This window comes from Oryctolagus cuniculus, chromosome 6 (genome assembly GCF_051225735.1).
Source record: "Oryctolagus cuniculus isolate XC-2025 breed Fujian yellow rabbit chromosome 6, ASM5122573v1, whole genome shotgun sequence".
NCBI classification, from domain to species: domain Eukaryota; kingdom Metazoa; phylum Chordata; class Mammalia; order Lagomorpha; family Leporidae; genus Oryctolagus; species Oryctolagus cuniculus.
In genome coordinates, this window is record NC_142872.1 from 111048301 (window position 1) to 111071459 (window position 23159).

At 38.1% G+C, this 23159-nt stretch overlaps 1 long non-coding RNA gene across 1 annotated transcript in view; it reads right to left on the reverse strand.

The window, feature by feature from the left end:
- Positions 1-7622: 7622 nt before the first annotated feature.
- LOC149126259 (uncharacterized) overlaps positions 7623-23159 on the reverse strand; it is a 136667-nt gene continuing 121130 nt past the window's right edge. Inside the window, exon 3 of the long non-coding RNA XR_016235783.1 lies at positions 7623-8350. This is a non-coding gene — a long non-coding RNA (uncharacterized LOC149126259). The remainder of the gene's footprint in view (positions 8351-23159) is intronic.

Below are 23159 nucleotides of genomic sequence, written 5' to 3' on the forward strand. Positions count from 1 at the left end.
GAACAGAAGAGAAATGCCAAAAATCAATGCAAGCATCCACAACCAACTTATATTTGACCAAGGAGCTAAAACCCATCCCTGGAGTAAGGACAGTTTCTTTAACAAATCCTGTTTGGGAAACTGGATTTTCACATGCAGAAGTATGAAGCAGGACCCCTACATTATACCTTACAAGAAAATCCATTCAAAATGGATGAATGACTTAAATCTATGCCCTGATACCATCAAATTAGTAGAGGAGAACACTGGGGGAAACTGCAAGACATTGGAATAGGCAAACACTTCTTGGAAAAGATCCCAGAGGCACAGGCAATCAATGCCAAAATCAACAGACAAGATTACATCAAATTGAGAAGCTTCTGTACTGCAAAAGAAGCACTCAGGAAAGTGAAGAGGCAATTGACAGAATGAAAGAAATTATTTGCAAACAATGTAACTCATAAAGGATTAATAACCAGAATATATAAAGAGATCAAGAAACTCCACCATAACAAAACAAACAACCCAGTTAAGAAATGAACAAAGGACTTAAATAGACATTTTTCAAAAGGGGAAATCCAAATGGCTAACAGACACTTGAAAAAATGCTCAGGATCACTAGCCAAGTGTTGGTGAAGATGGCGGAATAGGGAGGGAGCACACTGATGGTCCAGGAAGGAAAAGTTCAAGGAAGAGGTGAGAATTTGTAGTTTCAGGGAAAGGGAAACTCTCAAAAAACTGGGGAGACGGGGTGGACCTGCGAAGAGGACGCGGACCCCTGAAGCGCAGGACACCAGCAGGATTGTGTATGCACCAGCGCTGGAAGCCGAGGTAAGGCAGGGTGCTTGCTGGGCACCGCTGCACCAGCCACCACCGCCCCTCCCTCCAACCCACCCTGGGACAGACAGTGAGACACACACGACTGAGTGGGGGAGGAAATCGAAAACGGAACAGAGTAGCACCTGCGGAAAAAGTGCGCGATTCATGGGGACGAACTGAGGGACTAAACACACCAGGATCCCTTGTTGCCTCCACCCTCCCCCAAATTGGAGCTGCAGCGGGTGGGAAGAAGCCATCTTGTTTGTTTACATTCGGGCTTAAAGGTGAACTGCCTCTGCCTCCTCACTAACCTCCGGAGGTGGAGTCCAAAGGTGGAGTGGAGCAATACAACACTCCTTGCGCAGGGGGTAGGTGCAGTGAGGTAGGGCAGCTCAAAGCCCCAACACAAGCCTACTCAAGTTACCAGAAAAAAAAAATCGAATAGTGCCCGCAGGAAGAGGGTACGATCCAGGGGGACAAACTGAGGGATCAAAAATGCCAGGATCCTCCCCACAATCGGAGCTGCAGCGGGCAGAGAGCAGCCATCCTGTTAGTTTACATTCAGGCTTAATGGAGGCTGGCCTCAGCTCCGAAAGAGGAAGCAACAGGTGCAGAGTCCAAAGGTGGTCGCACTGAAGGCACTGTGAGAGAGAGTGGCTGACAAAGGAAAACCAGGCACAGACACGTAAGGGGGAACATAGGAACAGGGAAACCAGCCCCCAAGGGGCAGAGATTGGCACCTCAAAACCCTGACACCAGCCCACTCAAGTTACAAAAAAAATAAATAAATAAATAAATAAGTAAAAAATAAATAAACAAACTCTAGGAGGAAGAGCAGCCTGCTTACACTGGATATTGGTACAGACCCACAGCAGCCTATAGCAGAGGGAAATCAACCTGAAAAACAAACCAAGCAGAATGCCGAAAAACAAAGCAAAAACCCACAATAAAACTATAGAAGAACATATAAACTTGCCAATGGAGCAGGTTAAACCAACCATAACAGAGGCTTAAGAAGAAGAAGTTGAAACCATGCCAGAAAAAGAATTTAGAAAATTAATAACCAGATAACTTAGAAATAATGAGAAACAGATGCGAGAGCTGAACGAAAAACAAGCTCAAGGATTAGAGATCCTAAAGAGAAGCCAGAATGAAATACTAGAACTGCAAAACTAAATTGACCACATGAAAAACACCGTGGAATCCCTTGGAAATCGAACAGATGAAATAGAAGAGCGAATATCAGAATTCGAAGAAAAACTTCCAGAAATAAAACAGCCAGTTCAAATGCAGGAAGAAGAAATTAAAAAATACAGTCAGAGACCAGCAAGATTCAAACAAACGGTGTAATGTTCGGATAAAAGGAGTCCCCGAGGGGGTGGAAAGAGAGAATGGATTGGAAGATGTTTTCAATGAAATAATTTCAGAAAACTTCAAACAAAGGCAGCTAGATAATAACAGACAAATTCAGCAGATAGCCAGGACTATGAACAGGATAGACCAGAAGAGAAATTCACCTCGACACATTTTGGCAACACTCAGCTCAGTGACACACAAAGAACAAATCCTAAAATGTGCCAGAGAGAAACGACAAATCACATTCAGGGGTAAGTTAATCAGACTCACCCCAGACTTCTCATCGCAAACACTACAGGCAAGGAGAAAATGGCGTGATATACTTCAAGTTTTAAAAGACAAACAATGCCAACCTAGAATACTATACCCTGCTAAGCTATCATTTATGAATGAAGGAGAAATAAAGATCTTCCAAGACAAACAGAAACTGAAAGAATTTGTATCCACACGTCCAACCCTACAACACTTGCTCAAAGACGTGCTTCACACAGAAATACAAAAACAAGAACTTCACTACAAAAAAAAGCGAATGTAGAGTAAGCTACAAACAAAGTTCAAAATACATAAACAGCTTGTTTCAGGAAACATGACTGGGAAAAGACAGTACTTAACAATAATCACACTGAATGTGAATGGTCTTAATTCTACTACCAAGAGACACAGACTAGCTGATTGGATCAAGAAAGAGAATCCACCTATATGCTGCCTTCAGGAGACATACCTTATCAACAAAGATGCACGCAGACTGAAAGCTAACAAAAATCAAAAAAGAGCTGGTGTGGCCATCCTAATATCAGACAAAATAGACTTTAACATAAAAACCATTGAAAGAGACAGAGAAGGGCACTATATAATGATTAAAGGATCTATCCAACAGGAAGACATTACTATGATAAAATATACACACCTAATTACAGGGCGCCTGGCTATTTGAAAGAATTCCTAAAAGATTTAAAAGGAGATATAGATTCAAATACAAGAGTAACAGGGGACTTCAACACCCCGCTTTCACCAATGGACAGATCAACCAGACAGAAATTCAACAAGGAAACAACAGAGCTAATTGACGCTATTGACCAAATAGACCTAATAGATTTCTTCAGAACTTTCCACCCCACAGACACAGAGTTCACGTATTTCTCCCCAATACATGGAACGTTCTCTAGGATTGACCACATGCTAGGCCATAAAGGGAGCCTCAACAAATTCAAAAAAATTGAAACTCTACCATGCAGCTTCTCAGACCATACTGCAGTGAAACTCAAAATCAACAACCCAAGAATCTCTACACCATATGCAAATATATGGAGAATGGACAATATGATCCTGAATGAACAGTGGGTCATTGAAGAAATTAAAAGAGAAATCAAAAGATTTCTAGAAACAAATGAAAATGATAATACAACCTAACCAAACCTGTGGGATACAGCAAAAGCAGTGCTAAGAGGAAAGTTTATAGCAATTAGTGCCTACATCAAGAAGCTGGAAAGGAACCAAACAAATGAACTCTCCATGCACCTCAAGGATTTAGAAAAACAGCAGCAAATCAAGCCCAAACCCAGCAGAAGGAAAGAAATACTAAAGATAAAAGAAGAAATAAACAGAATTGAAACCAAAAAAAAAAAAATACAAAATATCAACAAAACCAGGAGCTGGTTCTTTGAAAATATGAACAAAATCAATTGGCCCAACTAACCAAAAAAAGGAGAGAGAAGACCCAAATCTGTAAAATCAAAGATAGTAATGGAAATGTAACAACAGACACAACAGAAATAAAAAGAATCATCAGAAAACAATACAAAGAGATGTATGCTAACAAATTGGGGAACCTGAAAGAAACGGATAGATTCCTGCACACATACAACCTTCCTAAACTGAGCCCTGAAGATATAGAAAATCTAAACAGACCCATAACCATGGAAGAAATTGAATCAGTAATAAAGGCACTACTGAAAAAGAAGAGCCCAGGACCAGATGGCTTCACCGCCGAATTTTACCAGACATTTAGAGAACAACTAACCCCAGTTCTTCTCAAATTATTCAAAACAATTGAAAGGGAGGGAATCCTCCAAAATTCTTTCTATGAAGCCTTAATTTCTAAGCCCAGAAAAGACACAACAGAGAAAGAAAACTACATACCTATCTCCCTGATGAACATAGATGCAAAAATACTCAACAAAATCTGGCAAACCAAATCCAACTGCACATCAGAAAGATTATTCACCCAGACCAAGTGAGATTTATCCCTGGTATGCAGGGATGGTTCAATATTCGAAAGTCAATCAATGTAATACATCACATTAACAAATTGAGAAACAAAAATCATATGATTATCTCAATAGATGCAGAGAAAGCATTTGACAAAGTACAACACCCTTTCATGATGAAAACCCTAAGCAAATTGGGGTTAGAAGGAACATTCCTCAACACAATCAAGGCAGTCTGATAAACCAATGGCCAGCATCATATTGAATGGGGAAAAGTTGGAGGCATTTCCATTGAAAACTGGCACCAGACAGGGGTGCCCACTCTCACCATTGCTATTCAATATAGTCCTAGAAGTGTTAGCCAGGGCCATCAGGCAAGAAAAAGAAATTAAAGGGATACAAATGGGAAAGGAGGAAGTTAAACTATCCCTATTTGCAGATGACATGATACTATATAAAGGCGACCCAATAAGTTCCTATAAGAGACTATTGGAACTCATAGAAGAGTTTGGTAAAGCAGGAGGATACAAAGTCAACGCTCAGAAATCAACAGCCTTTGTATACACAGATAATGCCGTGGCCGAGGAAGAACTTCTAAGATCAATCCCATTCACGATAGCCACAAAAACAATAAAGTACCTTGGAATAAATTTAACCAAGGATGTCAAAGACCTCTATGATGAAAATTACAAAACACTAAAGAAAGAAATAGAAGACGACACCAAAAAAATGGAAAAACCTGCCATGCTCATGGATTGGAAGAATCAATATCATCAAAATGTCCATTCTCCCAAAAGAAATTTACAAGTTTAATGCAATACCAATCAAAATACCAAAGTCATTCTTCAAAGACCTAGAAAAAATGATGCTGAAATTCATATGGAGAAACAGGAGACCGAGAATAGCTAAAGCAATCCTTTATAATAAAAACAAAGTTGGAGGCATCACAATTCCAGACTTCAAGACATACTACAGGGCAGTTATAATCAAAACAGCCTGGTACTGGTACAAAAACAGATGGATAGACCAATGGAACAGAATAGAAACACAGGAGATCAATCCAAACATCTATAACCAACTCATATTCGACAAAGGACCTAAAACCAACCCCTGGAACAAGAACAGCCTCTTCAACAAATGGTGCTGGGAAAACTGGATGTCCACATTTCGAAGTACGAAGCAAGACCCCTACCTTACACCTTATACAAAAATCCACTCAACATGGATCAAAGAACTAGAGATGCGCCACGACACCATGAAACTAATTGAGAGCATAGGGGAAACCCTCCAAGATATTGGAACAGGCGAAGAATTCCTGGAGAAGACCCCAGAGGCACGGGTAATCAAAGATAAAATAAACAAATGGGATTGCCTCAAATTGAAGAGTTTCTTCACAGCAAAGGAAACAGTCAGGAAAGTGAAGAGGCAACCAACAGAATGGGAAACGTTATTCGCAAACTACACAACAGATGAAGGATTAACAACTAGAATCCATAAAATGATCAAGAAACACCACAGAATCAAAACAAACAACCCAATAAAAAGATGGGCCAAGGACCTTAACAGACATTTTTCAAAAGAGGAAATCCAAATGGCCAAGAAACACATGAAAAAATGCTCAGGATCCCTAGCCGTCAGGGAAATGCAGATCAAAACCACAATGAGATTTCACCTCACTCCAGTTAGATTGGCTTACATACAGAAATCAACCAACAACAGATGCTGGCGAGAATGTTTAGAGAGTCCTCAGAAACCTGAATGTAGCACTACCACAGGACCCAGCCATCCCACTTCTTGGAATTTACCCAAATGGAATTAAAGGGGAGAAAAAAAGAGCCATTTGCACCTCAATATTTGTTGCAGCTCAATTCACAATAGCTAAGACATGGAATCAACCTAAATGTCCATCAACGGATGACTGGATAAAGAAATTATGGGATATGTACTCTATGGAACACTACACAGCAGTAAAAAACAATGAAATCCGGGCATTTACAACAAAGTGGAGGAAGCTGGAAAATATCATGCTGAGTGAAATAAGCCAGTCCAAAAGGGATAAATATCATATGTTCTCCCTGATCGATGGCAACTAAATGAGCATCTAAAATGATACCCATTGAAGTGAAATGGACATTATGAGAGACAATGACATGATCAGCCCTTGTCTAGACTGTTGAGGAACAACTTACTATTTTATTCCTTTTAGTATTTGTTGTTGTTGTTGTTGTTGTTGTTGCTCGGTTTGTCCTACTTAATACCACTGGTTGAACTCTGTAATCAACACACAATCATTCTTAGGCGTTTAAAAATTAACAGAAAATTGATATATGTTAAACATAGGCGTGGGAATAAGAGAGGGAGGAGATATATAGCTCGGCACAGGCTCACTCGGACTTACCTCCAATGGTGGAACTAGAAATGTGCCAGGGGATTTCAACTCAGTCTTATCAAGGAGGCATGTACAAATGCCAGCATACTTGGTAAAGTGATAAGTGTAAGTACACGACTGATCAAATAAGATAGGGTAAGTGTCGAAGAGATTTTACAAATAAGACCAGTGTAAGCAAATAATGAAGGATAAGAATCAAAAGAGAGAGAATGATCCTGTGGGGGAAGCAGGACACACAGCAGACTCATAGAATGGCAAATGCCCAAAACAGCACTCCAGTCTCAGAATCAACCCTTGGGGCATTCGGATCTGGCTAAAAGGCCCATGAGAGTCTCACAGGCAAGGAAAGCCACGACAACCTAAATGAAAGATCCTGGTGAATAAGACCCCAGTGGAAGGAACAGGCCATCAAGGAGGGAGGCACCTTTCTCCAAAGGGAGGAAGGACCCTCCACTGTGATATGGCCTTGAATAAACAAGTTCAGAGTTGGTGAACTCAAGGGACTTCCATAGCCTAGACAGCTCATGGCAAGAGCCTCAAGTGATTGCTGACGCCATAAATAAGAGTGCCAATTGTTAAATCAACAACAGGAATCACTGGGTACATGCTCCCCATGTAGGATCTCTGTCCTTAATGTGTCTTACTATGAAACTTAAAAATAACACTACTAGTCGAACAATACCCTATACCTTGTGCGGTTGTGTTAGGGCAGCCTGTTGAAATCTTCGCTTAGTATATACTAAGTTGATCTTCTGTATATGAAGGTAATTGAAAATGAAACTCGATGAAGGGCAGGATGGGAGAGAGAGTGGGAGAGGGGAGGGCCGCAGGAGGGAGGGAGGTGGGGGGGGAGCCACAACAATACAAAAGTTGCACTTCATAAATTCACATTTATTAAATAACGAAAAAAAGGATCACTAGCCTTCAAGGAAATGCAAATCCAAACCACAATAAGGTTTCACTTTACCCCCATTAGAATAGCTTTCATACAGAAATCAACAAACAACAAATGCTGGTGAGAATGTGGGGGAAAAGGTACCCTAATCCACTGTTGGTGGGAATGTAAACTGGTAAAGCCACTATGGACATCAGTTTGGAAATACCTCAGAGATCTGAATATAGACCTACCATATGACCTAGCCATCCCACTCCTGGGAATTTAACCAAGGGAAATGAAATCAACAAATTTAAGAGTTATCTGCACCCCCATGTTTATTGCAGCTTATAGCTATTCACAATAGCTAAGACATGGGATCAACTTAAAAGCCTATCAACTGAAGACTGGATAAAGAAATTAAGGGGCCAGTGTGGCTTAATAGGCTAATCCTCCGCCTTGCGGCTCCAGCACACTGGGTTCTAGTCCCGGTTAGGGTGCCGGTTCTGTCCCGGTTGCTCCTCTTCCAGTCCAGCTCTCTGCTGTGACCCAGGAGTGCAGTGGAGGATGGCCCAAGTGCTTGGGCCCTGCACCTGCATGGGAGACCAGGAGAGGCACTTGGCTCCTGGCTTCGGATCAGCATGGTGCACCAGCTGTGGCAGCCATTTTGGGGTGAACCAATGGTAAACGAGGACCTTTCTCTCTGTCTCTCACTGTCCACTCAACCTGTCAAAAAAAAAAAAAAAAGAAATTATGGGATATGTACTCTCTGGAGTACTACACAGCAGTTAAAAAAATTGAAATCTGGTCATTTGCAACAAAATGGATGAATCTGGGAATCATCATATTTAGTGAAATAAGCCAGTCCCAAAGGGACAAATACCATATGTTCTCCCTTATCTGTGATAACTAATAGAGCACCTAAAAGGAAATCTGTAGAAGTGAAATTGACACTTTGAGAAATAATTACCTAAATAGCCTTTGTCTTGACTGCTGAGGAACAGTTTTTTTTTGTTTTTTTGTTTTTTTTTTTTCTAATGGAGAATGGGACTGGGAATGAGAGAAGGAGGAGGAGGTGGGATGGGAGGGTGAATATGATAGGAAGAATCACTATATTCCTAAAGTTGTACTTATGAAATTTGTACTCATTAAATAAACAGTTTCTTTGGGAAAAAAATTTGGAAAATGTGCTATTTCAGTATCACAGGTAAAACAAAGAGAAAACTGAGAGGTCATTGATCACCACATTCCCTTACTAATTATAGTAAAACAAGATATTCAGTGTTTTCAGTGCTGCTACAGTTGGGCTTCAGAGTCACAAAAACACATATTTCCTAATTTACTGAAAGAATGAACATTTGTGAGTTCTGATTGAAATTAAGTTCTCAGACAGAAATCAACAAATGACAAAACTGATAAGGATGTGGAGAAAAAGGTACGCTGTTCCAGTGTTGGTGGTAATGTAAACTGGTGCAGCCACTATGGAAGACAGTATGGAGATACCTCAAAAACTTGAAATGATCCAGCCATCCTACTCCTGGGAATTTACCCAAACCAAAAGAAATCAGCATATAAAAGAGTAATACATATATGTATTCCCCCATGTCCATTGTGCAGTGCAATTCACAATAGCTAAGATATGAAATTTAGCCAGATATCCATCAACTGTTGAATAGATAAAGAAATTATGGTATATATACACTATGGACTATGACTCAGCTATAAAATAAATAAATAAAATAAAATCCCGTCTTTTGCAACAAGATGGATGCAACTGGAAACCATTATACTTAGTGAAATAAGCCAACCCAAAAAGACAGAGATCATTTTTCCCTGATCCAAGGTAACTAATAGAAGATGAAATGTAATGTATTGGAGTGTAATAGACTTTTTGAAATTGGATCATTGTTTACAGCCCTTGCCTCTTCCATTGAGATATAGCATTTTTTTCTTCATACTATTTGTTTAACTCTTTTACTTAGTGTAGGGTTTACTATACAATCATTAAGTAAGCTAAAAATAGATCTTTGTACAAAGAGTGGAAATTGGAAAGGGAGGAAGGAAAGGGTTAGAGAATGGCAGGAGGGACAGTGGTGGGGGGAGTGTCACTATATTCCTAAATCTGTATATATGAAATGCAGCAAACTTGTATAACTTAACATTTTAAAAAAGAAATTAAGTATGATTCTTTCAAAGGGCTTTTAAGTAATTTTATTGGTACAATTATGGTTTAAAATAATATTGTGATTAAAAAAAATTATACTGTGATTTGCACCAGTATTGCTTCTACAGATTTGGGCTGAAAGGAAAGCAGATAAATAAAAAGACTAATCACTTCATATAATTATCCCCCCTGAGGAGAGAACTTCCACTTTGACCATGGCCTTGTCTAAATATGATCAGAGTCAGTGAACTCAGGGGGCTTCCATAGCCTTGGCAGCTCATGACAAGAGCCTAGGGTGATTACTGAGGCCATAAACAAGAGTGTCAATTTGTTAAGTCAACAACAGGAGTCACTGTGCACTTACTCCTCATGTAGGATCTTTGTCCTTAGTGTGCTGTACATTGAGATTTAATGGTATAACTAGTCCTCAAACAGTATTTTTCACTTTATGTTTCTGTGTGGGAGCAAACTGTTGAAATCTTTACTTAATGTATGCTAAACTGATCTTCTGTATATAAAGAGAATCGAAAATGAATCTTGATGTGAGTGGAAGGGGAGAGGGAGCGGGAAAGGGGAGGGTTGCGGGTTGGAGGGACGTTATGGGGGGGAAGCCATTGTAATCCATATTCTGTACTTTGGAAATTTATATTCATTAAATAAAAGTTAAAGAAAAAGAAAAAAGAAAAAAAATTATCCCCCCTGAAATATATAAAATACCATCATTTTACAGCATCAATATGTACTTCCAAACAAAACCCATAGATAAAAACAATATAGGGTGGGACAAGTATATGGAAGTAATTTATTGTATTGATTTTATTAATATGGAATAGTAAAAATTCTTGGAATTGTAGTTGTAAGAATAGTATAAAAATATATGTGACTTTTCTCCTTACACACCACAACTTTATTGCCAAATGAGTATCAGCCTTTCTCAAATCTGTTTGGAAAAGAGTGAAATATAAACATACAAGTGAGACATAAATGGTGTTATCATCCACCATTTGCATTCCTGTCTTTACAGTTTCTTTATTCCCCACTTAGAATTATTAAATTCGTGGCACATTCTTTTCAAAGAGTGTAGTGATGGCAAGTGCTCACTCTTTGGCAGTCTTTTATTTTAGGAATAGCAGAAAAGTCATTTGTTTATAGGTTTAACAAGTATTGGTAGTCTATAAAGTTACATTCACAAGTCTTTTCTTCATAATCAAACAATCTTGAAAGAGGAAAACTGTGAGTCTGCAACAGAATGCCAGTCCACACCTGACAGGTGCAGATTTTCATCATTGAAGGTTTTGTCAGAGGGTTATTTTAAACTTCTGTTTATTTATTTTCACTTTATTTGAGAGACAAAGAGGGAGAGAGATCTTACTATCACTGGTTCGCTCCCCAAATGACAGCAACAGCTGGAGCTGGGTCAGACCAAAACCAAGAGCATGGAACTTCATCTAGGTCACTCACATGGGTGGCAAGGACACAGTTACGTGAACCATCTTCTGCTACTTCCCAGGGAGCACATTAATAAGAAGCTGGAATTAGAAGTGGAGATGGAACTTGAACCCAGGCACTAGAATATGGAATGCAGGCATCTCAACCACCACTTGGTTTTGGTGAAGTAACAGTGAGAGGCATTAAAGAAATTTGCTGGGCCAAAAGAGTTTCTCAGTTTATGTTTGCTGAGTTTGTATACTTATAAACAACATAATTCTCTGGAAAATCTTCCCAAAGACTGTAATATTTTTAAGTAATCATGAAAAAATTAGTGCCTTAAACTGAAGGAAAAATCAGCATCTCTGGTTATAATTTCATTTCATTTAGAATTAAATCACACATTCATCATAATTATAGTAACTATGCTATTCCATATATTAGATCCTTCATACATAAACAGAAGATGCTAGTGTGAAATTCTCTTAATGAAAATAAACTTTTCTTTATATAAAAATATTGATTGTATGTTGCTTTTTCATTCTGTATGGAAAGTTTTGGGGCTTCAATATAAAATTATTATTATCATGAAAGATCTTCATTCCTTTAAATATAAATTATCATGTTATTGATTCTAAGTCCAGGGTAGAACTGTTCAGCCTCTCTATGATTAGCTCATAAGGATAAAACTTTAGAATATTTTCTTTTTATTTAGGAGGATCAAATGCTGGCCCTCAGATTGAATAATCTGAGACATAATTGCACAATGACTTGAAAAAAATTAAATTTTCATTCTAAATTATAAAAGAACAATGTAAATATATGAAAAATCAAGATCTTAAAATAATTTCTCACTTTAATATACTTCCATCTGCTAAACAAATGCTTCCTGCTTGATATTATTTGCTTCAAAGTTAAAATGATTCCAAAAATGCAAACAAATTTTTGGTTCATCTAAGAATCTTCGTGGAATACAGAGGCAAAAGAATGAAATCAGGGGCCGGTGCTGTGACATAGAAGGTTAAGTCTCTGCATGCAGTGCCTGTTCAAGTGCCAGCCGCTCTACTTCCAATCCAGTTCCCTGCTAATGTGCCTGGGAAAGCTGCAGAAGATGGCTCAAGTACTTGGACCCCTGCACCCACGTGGGAGACTGGGAGAAGCTCCTGGCTCCTGGCTTCAACCTGGACCAGCTCCAGCCCAGCCCCAACCATTAGGATCATTTGGAGAGCAAACCAGCCAATGGAACGTATCTCTCTCTTCTCTCTCACTCTCTCTTTATCTGTATCTCTGCCTTTCAAATAAATAAATATTTTTTCTAAAAAAATCACCAAATTATTGTCACTCTATGTCAGTAATATGATTTCCATACTAAAGATTCTTCAGGGGGAAAAATCAGATATATTGATTATTTATCATTATTTAACAAACATTGTGTGGTGATATCACATTCACTGGCTACTGTTACTAACAGTAATAACAGCCGTATTTATAAATCATATGTCAGACTCTATTCAGATTGCGCTTTATATGTGAACACATTTAATATTCACAACACCCTATGAAGGAACAACTATTACTCTCATTTAACAGATGAAGAAATTAAGATGCAAAATGGCTAAGTAATAGAAAAATATGTATTTATCAAGAGACCACATAATTTCATAAGCAGGAAAATCTACTAGATAAGGATAAAAATTATTTGTTCATAATGAACAAGACATATTGGAGATAGATATTGCTTTAAATGTGTTGGGCCACAGGCCCCAACGCCCATCTGAAATCTTGAAGTGGACAAAAAAATAATACTACTTCCAAGCAAACAAACTTCATCTTATACTGGGAGACTATAAAATCATACACTATATTTTAAAGGCAATTTTTTTAAGGTCTTCCATCCGTTGGTTCACTCCCCAAATGGCCGCTACGGCCGGCGTGCTGTGCCGATCCGAAGCCAGAGCCAGCTGCTTCCTCCTGGTCTCCCATGCAAGTGCAGGGCCCAAGCACTTGGGCCATCCTCCACTGCCTTCCCAGGCCAGAGCAGAGAGCTGGACTGAAAGAGGAGCAACTGGGACTAATACCTGGCACCCATATGGGATGCCGGCGCTGCAGGCGGAGTATTAACCAACTGAGTCACAGCGTCAGCCCCTAAAGGCAATTTTAATATACAAATACATATTACAGAGGTATGCTATTTAGAAGTTAAAAGGATTAAATATTTAACTGGAATTTTAACTAGAATTCTGAAAAAAGCACCATTTTTACTGGCAGGAATTGAATCAATGTATTTGTTGAAAACAATGAAGGGAACAGGAACACTGCTTGCCTTTTAATTAACTTACAACTCAAAAACAAATACTTGTGGGTCTTGATTATGTTCCTTTATTGAAAGAATCATTAATTGATTCTAATTGATCACATGTAATTCATTAAATTACAGCATTCAACAATTACTGATGTCTAATATTAATAACTGTCCATTGATTGTGGTTAAAATTGGGTTACAAGATTTGAAAACTTAGTTGATCAAGTCTTAAAAATAATCCAAGGTCTTCAGTATTAATTAAAAATTGTATTGTGAAGCTATTCAGAGTTGTATTATGCTAAGCTTTGTGGTTTTCCAATAATTGATTAGCTCTTTGCTTTCAAAATGATAATATTAAGACTATGTATAAATGATATATGTAATAAATATAAAGCCATTAGTTATTTTTGAAACTAGACTATTAACTGTTAATATTTTAAATAAAACTGCAACTTTTCAATAGCAATTCAATAAACAGCAAGCTTAGCCAGAGATGAGCATTTTAGGGAAGGTTTCAGAGGGCAGAGAAGGTGACGTGGCAGAATAAGAGACAGTCCTTAAACAAGCACTGGCGAGAAGAAAGAGAAATACAAGTGACAAAATCAAAATCGAAAAACATCAAAAGCCTTGGGCACAATGGCTTAAGCTGACACTTGTGATAATGGCATCCCACATCTCAGTGCTGGTTTTAGATTTGGCTGCTCTGCTTTTTTTTTTTTTTTGCCAGGCAGAGTTACACAGTGAGAGAGAGACAGAGAGTTATAGATAGTGAGAGAGAGACAGACAGAAAGTTCTTCCTTCCATTGGTTCACTCCCCTAACGGCCACTATGGCCGGCGCTGCGCCAACCCAAAGCTAGGAGCTGGATACTTCCTCCCGGTCTCCCATGCAGGGACCCAAGCACTTGAGCCATCCTCCTCTGCCCTCTCGGGCCACAGCAGAGAGCTGGACTGGAAGAGGAGCAACCAGGACTAGTACCTGGCGCCCCAACGGGGACTAGAACCCTGGGGTGCCGGCGCTGCAGGCGGAGGATTAGCCAAGTGAGCCACGGTGCCTGCCAACAACTCATTTCTAATATTAAAGTCAGTATTGTTTCCTGGTGAACTAACTGTGCTTAAACTCTCATGTTGTTTAGCAGACTTCACTTCAGTTGACTATTTTACTAAGCCAAAGATAAGCACTTTAACTGGTTTTAGAACTCTCATCTCCTAAAACCCTGTAAGGATGGCTTACTCCAAGTTATAGACATCATGAAATGAAATCGTAGATTTACAAATTGGCATGAGTTGACAACAACAAAAAAATAGTCCAAAACTTCTTCTAAAGGAAAAAGGTTATGAAAATGGCTCCAGCGTTTTTTTCACTGAAAAAGGAAGTGGAGAGGCTGGTGTTGTGACACAGAAAGTTAAGCTGTTACTTGGATGCCAACATTCCTATTTTGGAAGGCCATTTCAAGTCTTAGCTGTTTCATTTCTGATTCAGCTCCCTGTTAATGAGTCGGGGAAGGGAGCAGATGAGGGCCCAAGTACTTAGCACCTTGCTACCGATGTGGGAGACCAGGATGTAGTTCCAGGCTCCTAGCTTCAGCCAGGGCTGGGCCAGGCCTTTTGGGGAGTAAATGAACTGATGAAGATCTCTTTATATGTCCATCTATCTGTCTCTCCCTTTCTTTATGACACTCTGTCTTTCAAATAAATAAATCCTTTTTTAAAAAGGAATAATGAAAGTTGGTAACATGATGGCTGTATTCATTGTAGTCAGCTTTATTTAAGTAATTATTGACTGTATAATTTCCTCATATCTTTCCAGGCTTTAAGGTAGGTTGGTGGAACACAGTAACTCTATCAATCACTATTTTTAAAAGTAGGTAAGCTAGAAAAATATTACTTGAAATATCAGCCATGAGTAAAACAAAAATTATTTATCTGTAATCAGCTTAGTAACATTAATTCTCCATATCCTGGAGTACCAGTAGAGGCTCACCAAGTATTTGCATATCTCCAATTTCCAAAGGGAGGTATTAACGGCCATATTATATTCTCAGAGACAGACATTTTCCCAGGATCCAGGTGGTTGTGCAAACAAGAACGTTCCTTGCTCGGCAGGCTCCTTCTCAAGCTTCTCAACAGTTCACTTCTTGATTTCACTAAACAATAGGCTGAACTTTCTCTGTCTATCCCAGATCCCTAGTAAGTATATTTAACACCTGCACTGTTTAAAGCATTCCTTTAAATATTTTCAGGAAATTATCTTATTCAGTTTTTTTCAAATATCATGCACATAAATCACAGTGTGTGCATCAAGAAATTGGTAGCATTATTTTATTCTGCAGTTTACCAACAGTTCTTTACTTGTGGGTTGTCTTTGGTTTGGAGCCACACCCTTAAGAAAATGATTTTAGAAAAAAAAAAAAATGGAGCATATGCTACGAAAATCAATCAGAACAACAAAATAACCCAGAACCATGTTACATAAGTAGCAACTGAAAAAACTATGAGTTTAGGTCCAGCGAAATAAAAGATTTGGGCTGTCATTTAGAAAAGGAAAAAAAGGGGGGAAGCAATGGGGTGGAAATTGCAGATATAGATTTGGGCTTGATCGAAAAACACAACTAACAAGAGCTGTTAAAATGAAATGTGATACCCCAGGAGGCAGAGTACATTCCATCACTGGAGGTGTTTTAAAGAAAAAGGAGACCAGGCTCTGTCTAGAAAAGTTAGAGTGATTTGTCTGGATGACTTCTATGATCTCTTTCAGATGTAAAAGTCTATTTTTTTTACCCACTCTTGAAGTTACTAAACAGAGCTCTGTCTACTAACGGGACTGGCAATAAGCTTCTTGTTTACAACCACTATAGGGAAACATCAGTTTTCTACAATTCAGTTATTAAACTGCTGCTGTAACTCTTAAATTTATGTTTTAATTCTTTTTTTAAATATCAAAATATTTCTCATTTAAAGTGTTAATGTTTATCATTTTTCCATATCCATGGATTTTTCAATAAAATATTTTGAATCTTTTAAGCAGCTGCATATCCTCTGATATATAGCACAAATGTATCTCATATATGTGATGCCCAATATATATTTAATCTCAAGGAAGCAAAAGTCCCAATGTTCCTTTAAGCCACTGCTACAGCATTGATGGTGAAAACACTGTCTTCGGCACTGAACATGCATGAGTTCTCATTCAGGCTGTGCTGCTGCCTCAGCAATGTGCCCTCCTACCAACCCATCTTCCGAGCTGAGCTTCTGTTTCTTTTGTTTCTAAAACAAGGATGATATCATCATCTACCCTAGAGTATCATTGCAAATTAATTACAGTGCACAGAAGACACCTACCATATTGTCTGACTTAAAGCAATCAATTAGTAAATGTTGGCTGCTATAATTACTGCACTTAAAGGAAATAATTTTTAAATTTTACAAAACCCTAAAAGCCTTATCTAGAAGTTGCTTGTTATTCCAGTACTCACCTGGGTAGAAGTTCTCATAAATGGGAAAAAGTCATCCTTTGCTTTAATCTTTATTTTCAATTGGAAAACAAATTTTTGGCCCATGTAATTGTTTTTATTTATTTATCTGAAAGACATTAGTTCATTTCCTATTGCTATAACAAAATACCTGAGTATGGGTAATTTATAAATAAAAGAGATCTATTTAGCTCACAGTTTTGGAAATAAAATTGTACGATGTCAGCCTTGACTTCATTTCTGGTAAGAATTTCAAGGCATTCCACTCATGATGGAAAAAAGAACAAGTGGGCATGTGCAGAAAATAGGCATGTGTGCAAGACAGGAAGGGGGCAAAGAAGCTGGCTGACTTTATAGCAACCCATACTCGAGAGAACCAATCCTGGGGCTGCCACTGTGACACAGCAGGTTAAACTGCCTGGGATGCCCACACCCCACATGAGAGTGCTGGTTCGAGTTCAAGCCACTCTCCTTCCTATCCAGCTCTCTGCTGATGCACATGGGAAAGTAGTGGATATGTTCCAAGTGCGTAGGTCCTTGCCACTCATGTGGGACACCCAGATGGAGTCTTCTTTCTGGCTTTGTCCTGGCCCAGCCCCAGTGGTTGTAGCCATTTAGGGTTGTGGACCAATGCATAGAAGACTTCTCTCTGAACTTCCACTTTGACTATGACCTTGTCTAAATAAGATCAGAGTCAGTGAACTCAAAAGGCTTCCATAGCCTTGGAAACTCATGACAAGAGCCTAGGGTGATTACTGACACCATAAACAAGAGTGTCAATTTGTTAAGTCAACAACAGGAGTCACTGTGCACTTACTCCTCATGTAGGATCTCTGTCCTTAATGTGTTGTTCAATGTGAATTAATGGTATAACTAGTCCTCAAACAGCATTTTACACTTTATGTTCTATGTGGGTGCAAACTGTTGAAATCTTTACTTGATATATACTAAATTGATCTCCTGTATATAAAGATAATTGAAAATGAATCTTGATGAGAATGGAATGGGAGAGGGAGTGGGAGTTGGGAGGGTTGCGGGTGGGAGGGGAGTTATGGGGGGAAAAAGCCATTGTAATCCACAAGCTGTACTTTGGAAATTTATATTTGCTAAATAAATGTTTTTTTCTTTAAAAAAAAGACGTGTGTGTGTGTGTGTGTGTGTGTGAGCACGCACATGCAACCCTCTCTGTAACTCTGCCTTTCAAATCAATAAATAAATCTTTAATAAAGAGATCTATTAAAAAAGATTTATTTATTGATTTGAAAGGCAGAGTTACAGAAAGGCAGAGGCAGAGAGAGAGAGGGAGAAAGATGTCTTCCATCCACTGGTTCACTCAACAAATGGGCACAATGGCTGGAGCTATGCTGATCCGAAGTCAAGAGCCAAGAGCTTCTTTCAGGTCTCCCATGTGGGCACAGGGGCCCAAGGACTTGGGCCATCTTCTACTGCTTTCTCAGGCAATAGCAGAGCGCTGGATCAGAAGTGGAGCTGCCGGGACTAGAACTAGCACTGGAGGTCAGGGCCTTAACCCGCTGCGCTACCGTGCCGGCCCCATAAATAAATCCTAAAAAGAAGAGTAATAACTAATCCTGGAGTGAGCACATTAAGCTAGCCACATACCTACTATTTCTACAACCTAGAGAAAATCTCTCTTAATAGTTTGGTATCTACACTTTCTCTCCTTCTCAATCTTGGAATAGACTATGAAGAATTTGCTGCATGTTGATTCAGTCATTTTCTAGAAGAGTTCATTTAAGAACATAGATATAGCAGCTTTTTCTCCAAATTCACAGTATTTTATGAGTAAAAATGTCCTTCTAAAAATGTAGGTAGAGAGGAAGAAAGGAGATGTCCTAGTCCACTACAATTAATTTATTAGTCAACCTTATAAAGTTATTGTAAGTAGGTATATTAAATAATGTTGTGGCTAATTGTCAGACACTGAAATGGAGGAGAAAGGTGGAGGAGGAGTTAAAGGAAAGCTGAAAAAAAGGCAGAAGAACTATTTTTATCACATATAATAAATCAAACAAAAAATTCAGTTGATAACCCTAGCCTAATGATTTCTGATTTCGTACTTTATCTAATTGCTCTTTCACTCATTATAATTATGAATATTTTACACAGAAATAGCTAAAATTTTCTATACCTTTGATTTTAGCCAAAAAGAATACCTAAATGGGATCATTAAATTTTTTCTGCTGGCATTATACTTCAATTCAGTAGCTATTTTCTCATTCAGTGAGACAGGGACCAATATGCAAGAAATATTCACGAAGGACAAAGTATTCATGCCAAAAGTTAATTGATGAGATCTCAAACAAAATATTTGCAAAAATCCTAAAACCAATTTTGAATACTCAAAACTCTTTCATGTTGCCAAGAACAAAGGGGTGAGGGAGGAAGGAAAGAAAGAAGGAATTGAGAGAGAGAAGGAGGAGGAAAGGGAGAGACAGAGACAGGAAGACTAGGAGAATAGCATTATTACTTTTGAGCAAAAATGTAACAAGCATTACAATGAAAATTAGAAAATATTAAAATATTCTTGCAAGTATCAGGAAGGTGAACTTAGGTTCAAAAGATCTTCAATGAAGTATGGAGGGAGCCAAGGCCTTGTGAAGTGACAGCAGGGCACTGAGGTTAAAAGCATGCACCCTGGAGGTGTAAACTCCTGGGTCAAATTCCAGCTCTAACACTTCCTAGCTGCATGAAATCGTGCTTGTCTTTGATAGCTCTGACCCTTAGTCTCCTTCTCTGAGACTATGCTCAGACTATGCAATGCTCTCAATGTACTCATCCCACAGGGTTGTGATAATAATGAAAAAATGTTTAGCACCCAAGTAATAACAAAAAAAATTATTAGAACTAACATCACACAAGAGACATGGCCATTTTATTTTCTTACTGGGGGAATGCAAGAAAGAATTCCTGTTTCAAAAAAAACTTGACTCTGAAAATTTCAAAGGAGAGTTAAATATGACAGTCTATAAAGGAAAGCAAAGGAAAAAGGAAGTCTCCAGAGAAAAAGTGCCTCTAGCACAAAAATGTCTAGTTTCAACTCACATTTTATTAGCATACTGAGAGAAATTTAAAGTAATCTGGTAATATGATTCTCAAAATAAGACTTTTCTCTCATCATTTCAACAGTACCTTTCAGCATCCAAATAAACAGATTCATTTGGAAACTAGTCTGCCAGAAAGAGCAAATTGGGGTGGGTTGGGGGAGGGATACATTTTCTATGTTGTCAATTCTAGTCATCACAATGAGACTACGTCAGTAGTACTTGAAGGGTACATGGATATAAAAATTATAATTTTAGATATATGCATTTGAACAGTTTTATATTGTTTGTCAGAATCAGAAATTAAGTGATCGCTCCAGAAAACTACACAGTAAAATAAATGATTCCCTTTTACCACTGATGATGTGAGAAGAGAGGCGTGGTTTATTGATTATGCACACTGAGACTTAAGAATTTTGAAAAATATTTTATAAATAAATAATTTTCTTACATGCATGACACAATTTTTATTAAAAGTCATTCTTTAGCTGAGATACTTGATCTTTTAATTTTACCTTTTGTAAGTATCTAACTATCAAAAACTTTAGCCTTAGAAGTTCTAGCCCCTGGTGAATGTGTTTCATTAAATAAGTGACAATCTTATGAGCCAAGTATTACAACATTTAATTTAATCATAAAATGATATATGAGATTAAGTGCATCCTCCAGAGAACAAGGAAAAGAACTGCCATGCTGGCTTGGAATACTGAATACAATTCTTCTGCCTTAAACTCTCTGAACTGCACATTCTTCTTCCTCTCTGATATAAAAATATCTACTTGCATTGTTGCTATGAGAATATGCAAAATACAAGTGAATAACCTGCCATTTGGTGGCTCTCATTCATCATCATATCTACCAAGATATCCCATATTTCTAAACAGATTTTGTTTCTTAGATCATTTAGGAAATTATGGATTATATATTGCCACAAGTATTTTCCCAGTATCCATGGTAAAGGAATCTCCTGTTCTGAAACAGATGAAGACTGAAATAACTGAATTTTATAATAGCAGGGATTGCCCCCTAAGGATATCAGACCACCCATTATGGCTCCAGATCAGGTAGGACTCTGCACATGCTCACTGGGTATGTAGTACTACAAATGAGTGCTAAAAGCCAAAAGGCAATGTTTGAGGGTAGGCAATGGGCCAGGAACAAAGGAAGGACTCAGGTCCATGGGTTCAGAAATAACATTAGAAAAATAAAACAGGCATGTTATCATCTGGGGATCAGGGAGGAAGAAAAATTGTTCCCTCTTTATCTGAAGCAACCCTGAGACTTTTTGCTCTAGAGATTCACATGGATCCACACTGTCTCCAGCATTATTGCCCTTCCTTTAGTCAGTCAATGAAATTAATGCCAGCAAACTTTTTATCTCCTTCATTGAATGGAAAATTTTCTCGCAACTTTATTGAGGTTCCAATCATTTAGTTTCCGCAAAATCTCCAAGTTGGAACTTTGTTCTTCCCCTGCAACAGCTTATGCTTTTGTTATGATCTCTCTCCCAGCCCAGGGCCAGCTGCCCAGTTTAATGATGTCCCCCCCCCCCAATTCACAGAAAGTATGCTGTCCTTTTTCACTTTCTAGAAATTCACTCCTCCATCCCACTACCTGCTGGTTACTCTTCTTGCCCTGTAGCTGGTGATAATTAATAAATTATATATTAGATGCATATCAAATTATTCCCCTTAGCAACATCTTAGCAATGGCTCTGTAGGAGCTTGGCAAACATATTTCCTCAGAAATGATTCCAAGTAAAACTTAAGTAGTTACTGAGTAATAGACTCCAAGTTTTTAACTTGTCATTTTTTTCAGATTAAAAACTGAGGCTGAAGGAATGTGTGCCTAGAGACTCCTTTATATTTAGTGAAAGAGCCAAGACCCAGCACCAACCAACACTTAGGTCTTTTAATTCTTGGTTAATTTATGTAATCTAACATGTGTGTCTCCTCTGAAAATTTCAGTATAATTTAACAAAATGCAGAGTGTTTTTAACAGTTCTACATAGAAATTTGAAAAAAAGAATGTGTTGGTTTCATCAGCTAGGCTCAGATGAGACAAATGAAAATAGCAAGACACAAGATTTGTAAAGGTCTGTGAGGAATGGAGGAAGAATGGATAATTTGAGTCAATTCATTAGATCACAAAGCTGCATCCTTGATGTACTTCCCCAAGAGAACACTTAGAAGTGAGTCATGGAACATCTCCAACCATCAAGTCAAACTATTATACCACTCCTACCTGCAAATACTAATTTCACAATAATGATATTTACATAATGAATCAAGAGACAGTAGAACAAAAATGTCAGCTGACAATGTGATTACACAGACATATAATCCTCATGAAGATTATTTCATACTCCTCAAGGCAAACTTGTTCTCATACTGGTAAAGAATAATTAATAGTTTTATTGAACTTAGTTTTATATAATGAAAGTTATGAAAATAAAAGATTACCATTTTAAGCCATGAGGTTTGCATTTTTATCAAGATTACAAAGTTAAAATATATGTGGACTAATTCAATAATTGTACAGTCTCTCACGTGTAGGCACAAATATCAAGTATCAAATTAATAACAGAAGTATAATTGTATGTTAAGACAACTTCTGTATCTTTGCTAATATTATTTAGGTATATTTTACATTGAAGTAGAGAAAGAAAACCAATAAGACATATATATGAAATGTTACACCTAAGGGAGAGAGAAATTTATTTAAGGAAATGAGGGGAATTGGCTCACATAAGTTTGGGGTTTAACAAGTCTGAAATTCGTGGCGTAGCATAGGAGACTGGAACTCAGATAACACTTGATTTTATAGTCTTGGTTCAGTGAGGGCTCTTGTGCTGCAATCTAGAATATTTTCTTTTCTGCAGAAGACTTCTCTTCATTACGAAAGTTAATCTGCTCTCCTCGAAGTCTACTGATTGAAATGTTGAACATATATCAAAAAAATCATCAGAGTGAAATCTATATTGGTGTGTGACTAAACAACTGGGCATTACATCCTAACCAAGATGAAACAACTTTATAAGCACCACAACTATAAACACTCTTATAACAATCAATGAAATATTCACTTGTAGGGAAACCAGGGTAATCA